This window comes from Octopus sinensis, linkage group LG29 (assembly GCF_006345805.1).
Source record: "Octopus sinensis linkage group LG29, ASM634580v1, whole genome shotgun sequence".
NCBI lineage: Eukaryota > Metazoa > Mollusca > Cephalopoda > Octopoda > Octopodidae > Octopus > Octopus sinensis.
The window spans coordinates 14,051,233-14,059,384 of record NC_043025.1 but is presented as its reverse complement, the minus strand read 5'-3'; positions in this window follow the sequence as shown (position 1 = coordinate 14,059,384).

Below are 8,152 nucleotides of genomic sequence, written 5' to 3'. Positions count from 1 at the left end.
TGCATGTACTTTATATGCACTTTCTGACAAGTTGTGGTGCACCTGAGCACTGTATACAATAATTTCATTATATTATATTATAAATCAACAAATAAGGAGCAAACTAGGGTTAAGAAATAGTCATTATTTATCTAGAAATTTTATTATATAAGTAAAGTAACCTGTGTCTGCATTTTACACTCATCCAGAATATTCACTAAATTATCAGGATTAGAAAATAAAATTTCTTTAAACATAAATAACTGAAATTGGTCTGGAGTAAACAATGAAGCATTGCCATAGTTACCAAATCTTTTCATTAATTTAAACAAAAATTTAAATATTTTTATTTTTTTGCTGTTTTGTCTGTTAAATGGTGGTTTGGGTTTCAATTCCTTCCTGGTCTAAAAGTAATTTTTTTTTTGTTATTTACTGAAATAAACTTAAATATCTTAATTTTTTTATTAATATTGTTGCTGCTTTGGTGGCCTAGTAGGTAGGGTGTTTAGAAGTAGTGACTTAATAGAGGTGGAGGTTTCAAATCTCTTCCTAGGAAATAAGGGGGTCTTACTAAAATTTTTCACTTTTTTCCCTAGAGATAAAAAAAAAAAAAAGTGAAAAAGTTTGGTAAGACCCCCTTATTTCCTGGCAGAGATTTGAAACCTCCACCTCTATTAAGTCACTACTTCTAAACACCCTACCTACTAGGCCACCAAAGCAGCAACAATATTAATAAAAAAATTAAGATATTTAAGTTTATTTCAGTAAATAACAAAAAAAAAATTACTTTTAGACCAGGAAGGAATTGAAACCCAAACCACCATTTAACAGACAAAACAGCAACAATGTTAAGGGGTAAAAAAAATAAAGATATTTAAATTTTTGTGCTTAATGAAAAGAATTGGTAACCATGGCAATGCTGTCTTGAGACCCGTTTTTCACACACACACAATCTCCTTGTTGAGGGAAATTTGGTTGCTATTTCGAGACTGCTTTGGGGATTCTTATAGGAGCATAAACACACACTATGCTTCATTGTTTACTCCAGATCAGTTCTACTCTACCAGACCAATTATGATTAACGACACTCCAGTTGTGACCATCTCTAGCCACTTGTCTATAATTATAATACAACTTCACGGGGTAAAAAAATAAGATTTGGTAACTATGGCAAGGCTGTCTTGAGACCCATTATTCACACACATACACACACACACACACACACACACAATCTCCTTGTTGAGGGAAATTTGGTTGCTATTTCGAGACTTCTTTGGGGATTCTTATACACACCAGTTTTGAACTTTTACTTCAGTTCATTCTCAGGAGGAGTTTGATATCAGTTTAGAGCCGTCTTGTTTTGATTCTCTTTTATTTATACAAATAAGAGAATTATTTACACATTTTTTTCTCTCTCAAAATGGATGAAGATTTAGATTTATTCAGCGATCACGAAATCGATTTTTCATTTCACGATCTGGGGATGAATTAGACAAGTGTAGTTGAGAAGACGACAAAGAAGATAATCAGAAAGATAGTCGTGCATGGCACGAAATCAATCCCTTGTCCAATTCGAAGAGAAAGCAGACAACTTTGTGTGTAACTCCTTTAACATTCTAAATAAACTCTCATTTAAAAAAAAAAAAATATCAATTATAGTTAAGTTCTATGTATTTTTTCAATGTCCAAGTCAACTCGTTTAGATCCAAATGAGTAAAAGTACATTTTAATTTCAATCACTTGACTACGGCCAGGCACCGACTTTTGTCAGGCAAATCGACCCCAGGACTTATTCTATGGGTCTCTTTTGCCGAGTTACAGAGACGTAAAAACACCAGCAGTGGTTGTTAAGCTATGTTGGGGGAACCAACACACACAACGGGCTTCTTTTCAGTTTCCATCTACCAAATCCACTCACAAGGCTTTGGTCAGCCCGAAGTTATAGTAGACGACACTTGCCCAAGGTACCAGGCAGTGGGACTGAACCCGAAACCATGTGGTAGGTAAGCAAGCTACTTACCACACAGTCGCTCCTGTGCCTATTATTGTATATATAATTCACAGAACAGGCAAAGGGTTAACCCTTTCGTTACTAACCCAGCTGAAACTGGCTCTGAGTACAAATGTCTTGTTTTCAAAAGTTCTGAAATAAAATCTTAGTCACAATTTATGTTCCTAACACTAGCTCAATGATAACTAAGTTATTTTACTAACACAGAGCATCTCAACAGAAGAAATATGGTAACAAAAGGGTTTAAATATATAATAGAGAAACAATTCTTAACCTTTTGATACCAACCTGGTTGAAACCACCTCTGGCTCTGTAGTACAAATGTCTTGTTTTCATAAGCTTTTAATTAAAATCTTCCACCAAACCTTAGTCACAATTGATGTTCCTAACACCAGCTGAATGATAACTAAGTTATTTCACTAAATTCTTTGTTATATTTAAATTAATTGAAAGAAACACAGAGCATCTCAACAGAAATATGGTAACAAAAGGGTTAAGATATATAATAGAGAAACAATTCTTAACCCTTTTGATACCAACCTGGCTGAAACCACCTCTGGCTCTGTGGTACAAATGTCTTGTTTTCATAAGTTTTGAATTAAAATCTTCCACCAAACCTTAGTCACAATTTATGTTCCTAACACTAGCTGAATGAGAACTAAGTTATTTTACTAAATTCTTTGTTATATTTAAAATTAATTGAAAGAAACGCAGAGCATCTCAAAATAAATACAGTAATGAAAGGGTTAAGCAAGTCTGTCAGAAGAGACAGTCATAGTTGGACACTAAAGAATTATACAAAATGAGTCATCATAGCAAGCCTGTGACGTTAACCCATATTATTTGGGTGGTTGAAAAAAACTGGGGAATATGATGTAGGGACATTATCATTTAATATCCGTAGGTAAGACAGTTGGCAGGGGCCAGTCGTGAAGACTACTCCCAGGCTACTGTGTCCATTTTGGCAGGGTTTTTACGGCTGGATGCTCTTCCTATTGCCAACCACTCCATAGAGTGGACACCGGGGTGAAGGGTTAAATGACCAGTTCAGTACTTACTTTAGGGCCTTTCCAATCCACTGGGCAACGTTACAAAAAATAACTCAAAAGGGGTTACAGCTCCCAGCCAACAATAATCATTTTTATTTCATCTCTGGAGTAACAAACTGCTGCTTCGAAAAATAATAATAATTTAAGAAGGAAAAAAAACATGAAAGAGATAAAAACAGTAGGGAGAAAAAAAGGGGCAAGATAATAAAAATCCATACATTTTTACAAAGGTATACACATTTTTTTTAAGGAGTGGTGGTCATGTGGAGGTATGAAGAATGGGAGAAAGATAGGAGACATTAAGGCCTCACCCACCTCTTCAGTACTTTATCAACAACACTGCATTCACCGAGGATGAAAAGAAAACCCAGCCCCTCAGAGTGTGCATTTGGGAGAGGCGGGGTTGGTTTCCAGATTAAGAAGCTTGGAATGGGATATAACAGGGGAGCCAAAACACCAGAAGGCACTCGGTGCTAACAATCCCTACGATCTGGCATTCATAATAATAAATAATAACCGTTTCTACGATAGACCCCAAAGCCTAAAATTTGTGGAGAAGAGGTAATCAATCACGTTGACCCCCACCCAAGTATTTTACTGGTACTAAATTTATCAACCCCAAAAGGATGAAAGGCAAAGTCAGACTCGGCAGAATTTGAACTCGGAACTTGACATGTAATGCCGCTAACCATTCGGACACCTTGCTGTTTTATTCATAACTACAATCCTTTATATTATAGGCCCAAGGCCTGAAACCTTCGCAGAGGTATATAAATTGTTCACATTGACCCCAGTTCACAACCGGTACTTATTTTTACGATCAATCCCAAAAGGATGAAAGGCAAAGTCGACCTTTAAGCTAAGCGCTGGAGGAAAAAAGCTGCACTTTGTCCTACATTTAATAATAATAATCCTTTCTATTAAGGGCACACAGCCTGAAATATTGGGGGAGGGAACTAGTTGATGACATCGACCCCAGTGCGTAACTGGTACTTATTTTATCGACCCTGAAAGGATGAAGGGTAATGTCGACTTTGGCGGAAACGGACTCCGAATATACAAACAAATGAAATATCACAAAACATTCTGCCTGGCGTGGTAACCGTTCTGCCAGTTTGCCACCCTCATGATAATGATAATAATAATAATTTTGGATTTTTGGCACAAAGAGTGGAATTTAGGGAGAAGTAGGCAAGTAGATAGCATCAGCCCTGGCTGGTACTTCGTTTCATTGTTGTTGTTGTTATTATTATTTACACACGGAATTCAAATTGAACTGAGGTCAACTTTGCCTTTCAGGGTGGGGAGGATTAATAAAATAAAATACCAGACCTTCATATATTTGACATGATAAACTATTTTCCTAACCCCGCCTCCCAACCAAATTTCAGGCCCTGCGCCTTCAGTAGAAAGGATCACTATTATTACTACTACTACTTCTACTATTTCGGTGAAGGCAGATTTGTTAATACCAGACGAAATGCAGACTGGAGTTTTGTTTGTCCAACCATTTTAAGTTTAAATTCCACAGAGGCCCTTCTTGGTCAATGAAATAAGTACCAGTCAAGGACTGGGGGTCAATGTAATCAGCTATCCCTCTCCCACTAATTTCAGGCCCTGTGCCTATAGTAGAAGGGATTATCACCACCCCTTTCTGCTCCTCCTCTTTATTATTAAAGCAATGAGCCGACAGAATCGTTAGCACCTCAGGCGAAGTGCTTAGCAGTATTTCTTCCGCCGGGGTCGACTTTGCCCTTCATCCTTTTTGGGGGTCAATAAAATAAGTACCAGTTATACACTGGGGTCAAAGTAATCGACTATCCCTCTGCCTCAAATTTCAGTAGAAAGGATTATTATAGCAATGAGCTGGCAGTATCTCTTCCAGTTTTACTTTCTAAGTTCAAATTCTGATACGGTCAACACTGCCTTTCATCCTCCTGGGGTCATTGGAATTCCCTTCTGTCAAAAATTGCCGACCTTGCACCCAAATATGAAACCATTGTTATAAAACAATTATCATTATTATTCTTTTACTTGTTTCAGTCATTTGACTGTGGCCATGCTGGAGCACCACCTTTAGTTGAACAAATCGACCCCAGGACTTATTCTTTGTAAGTCTAGTATATATCCTATCGGTCTCTTTTGCCAAACCGCTAAGTCGTCAAGCGAGAGTGGGAGGACAAACACAGACACAAAAACATTTACACATGCACACATATATATATACATATGACAGGCTTCTTTCAGTTTCCATCTACCAAATCCACTCACAAGGCTTTGATCGGCCCGAGGCTATAGTAGAAGACACTTGCCCAAGGTGCCACGCAGTGGGACTGGATCTGGTACAGAGAAACCCATCGTGTGTGTATGTATATAGAGAGACATTTATACATGTGTGTGTGTGTAGATTTATGTATGTGCATGAATATGTATACACAGACACACATACAGTTGCAGACTAGGCTGTGTGGTCAAGAAGTCTGCTTCTCAACCACACAGTCCAGGGTTCAAGTGGCTCCTAATTATGGCTTACCTGGGCCGACTAGGTAGGCGGAAACTGTAGCCTGAGGAAAGATTAGGGAACTCGGAAAGGGACTACGAAACAAAAATAAATACCACAAGGCATTTTTTTTCCAACCTGCTCCCTCAGTTCAGCTATAATAATAATCCTTTCTACTTATTTTACTGACCCTGAAAAGATGAAAGGCAAAGTCAACCTCAGTGGAATTTGAACTCAGATCTTAAAGATGGACAAATTGCTGCTAAGCATTGTGTCTGATATGCTAACGATTCTGCCAGTGTCCCACCTGAATCATAACTTCCTAATTTTCAGAACAGGGCCCAAAATTTGGGAGAGTGGGCTACTTAATACCACTGGCCCCCCCAGTATTTCACTGGTATTTCATTTTATCAGTCCCAGAAGGGTGAAAGACAACCGCTGCAGAATTTGAACTCAGAATGCAGAAACCAAAAACAAATGCCGCTAAGCATTTTAACCAGGACAATAACATGATATCGTTTGAACTAAAGTATTTAGGGCATTACAAAATTTCCTTCATCCTCCAGTACCATGGTCCTTAAGGGTTACCAAAGAACATCCGGTGACCCACAGTGGAGCCATAAGGTTTAGCAAACTGAAGCTGGCAGAGACAATGTTTACAAAAGAACTGAACCTCTAGTAACCCACTTCTGGACCAAAGGGTTTACCATTGAAGTTCACATTCAGAAACCCACTACATAGCAGTGGCTTTACCCCAGCGCTTACAACCCATTTTCAGGTGAAAGGATTTACAACAGGACTTACGACCAGTAATTCACTTGTGGACCCAGTGGGGTTAACATTGAGTAACCCACAATATAGCACTGAGTTTATCTCATTGATTAACATCCAGTAACCCATTGTAGGCCCTGGGGCTTACCTTTCATGTTAACATCCATCAACCCACTGTGGGCAACTGAATTTACCATTAAAGGTAACATACAGTAACCCTCTGTCAGGAACTGGGTAACATCCATGACCCCACTGAGGGCCGCTGTTTACCACAGTTTTACTGTGTTACCCATGGATCATTGCTGAAAGGAGAGTTGACTAGTGGAACAGGGGGCACACTTCTGTAACATTAGTAATCCTTAACACACTATTAGTCCCTTATAAATCCACTGAGTAAGTGGGGTCACATGCTGATGTATTATGTTAACCCATTAGGTTCACAGGGAGCCAGACAGATGAGAGAGCTGGGCCCCTGAACTGGATCATTGGGTCACCACACTACAATGCAGTCCCTACTCCACTAGGGTCATCACAACAGCAATGTCTTCTGCTGGGGTCACCACAACAGCCCAGTCCACTAACTACTCCACTGGGACCCTATCACCACCATTGCCCCCACTAACTCCAGTAAGCCAATTCCCTAACAATGTCCCCCTACTCCACTAAGATTGTCACATTCAATGATACTCTCCACCACCACCAACTCCAGAAGGTCATAACTCCCTACCAATATCCCCTACTCTACTAGGGTCAAATACTTTCCACCACCACAAACTGGGGTATCCATGGCAACCCTTTACTACCCCAATTTCCTGAAGTAATTCACACATGGCCTATGTTTCCATGGGACCCTGATAACATTGACTTGTGGTAGGGTTGGTCAAGGAGAAGGGAGGTCAAAAGGTGTAGTTCCTTTTTGGGCAGGGGTGGGAGTGAGCAGAAGCAAGAAAGCTGAATGAAGATAGGTGAGAAGGGGTCAGAGAGAGAGAGAGATAATGTAGAGAATGTAAATGCTGAAGGGGTCAAAGAAGAGAGAATCCACAAGGAGGGGAAGAAATATCAAGGGTCTAGAGAAGTTAGTTGGAAAAAAAGGGGCCATAAGGGACAGAGAAGAGGGAAGGATAGAAAAGAGAAGAAAGAAGCTGGCCAAACAGAATGAAAGGGGAAAATGAGGAGGAGGAAGAGGAAGAAAAAAGGATTTCTGTTTTTTTTTTTTTAAATAAATTTCCTGTTAAATAAATTGTTAGAGAAATCAGGCTAGGAATTTTCTGGTAAGTTAAAAGAAGAGTTCTTGGTGTGAGAGAGAGAGGGAGAGAGACAAGTAAAATGGCATTATATATATGTGTGTGTATGTATATTATATATATATGAGGGAATGCTGAAAAGTCCCTGGCTTTAAGGGGGTTGCAAAAGGCCTGACTGGAAGCCCAGCCTTCCAAGGACCCCTGCAATAAGTGTGTAAATCTGAGAGGGGAATATGTTGAATAAAATCATAACCGATTCTCTTGTAGTTTGTTTTACCCAAAGCCAGGAAATTTTCAGCAAACTCTCATATATATGTGTGTGTGTGTGCATGCATATATATGTTTATAGACACAAAGGGGGTGTTGTAAAGTTCCTGGTTTTAAGGGTATCGCAAAAGTCTTGGTTGGAGGCCCAACCTTCCGAGTTCTGTTACAGGGCTTAGAAAACCTCAAGGACTGCTGCAATAAGTGTGTGAATCTGAGAGAGGGGGGAATACGTTTAATAGAATCCTAATTAACTGAGCTTCCTCTATTTTCTTTTACCCAAAGCCAGGAAATTTTCAAGCACCCACACATGCGTGTATGCGTGTCTGTGTAT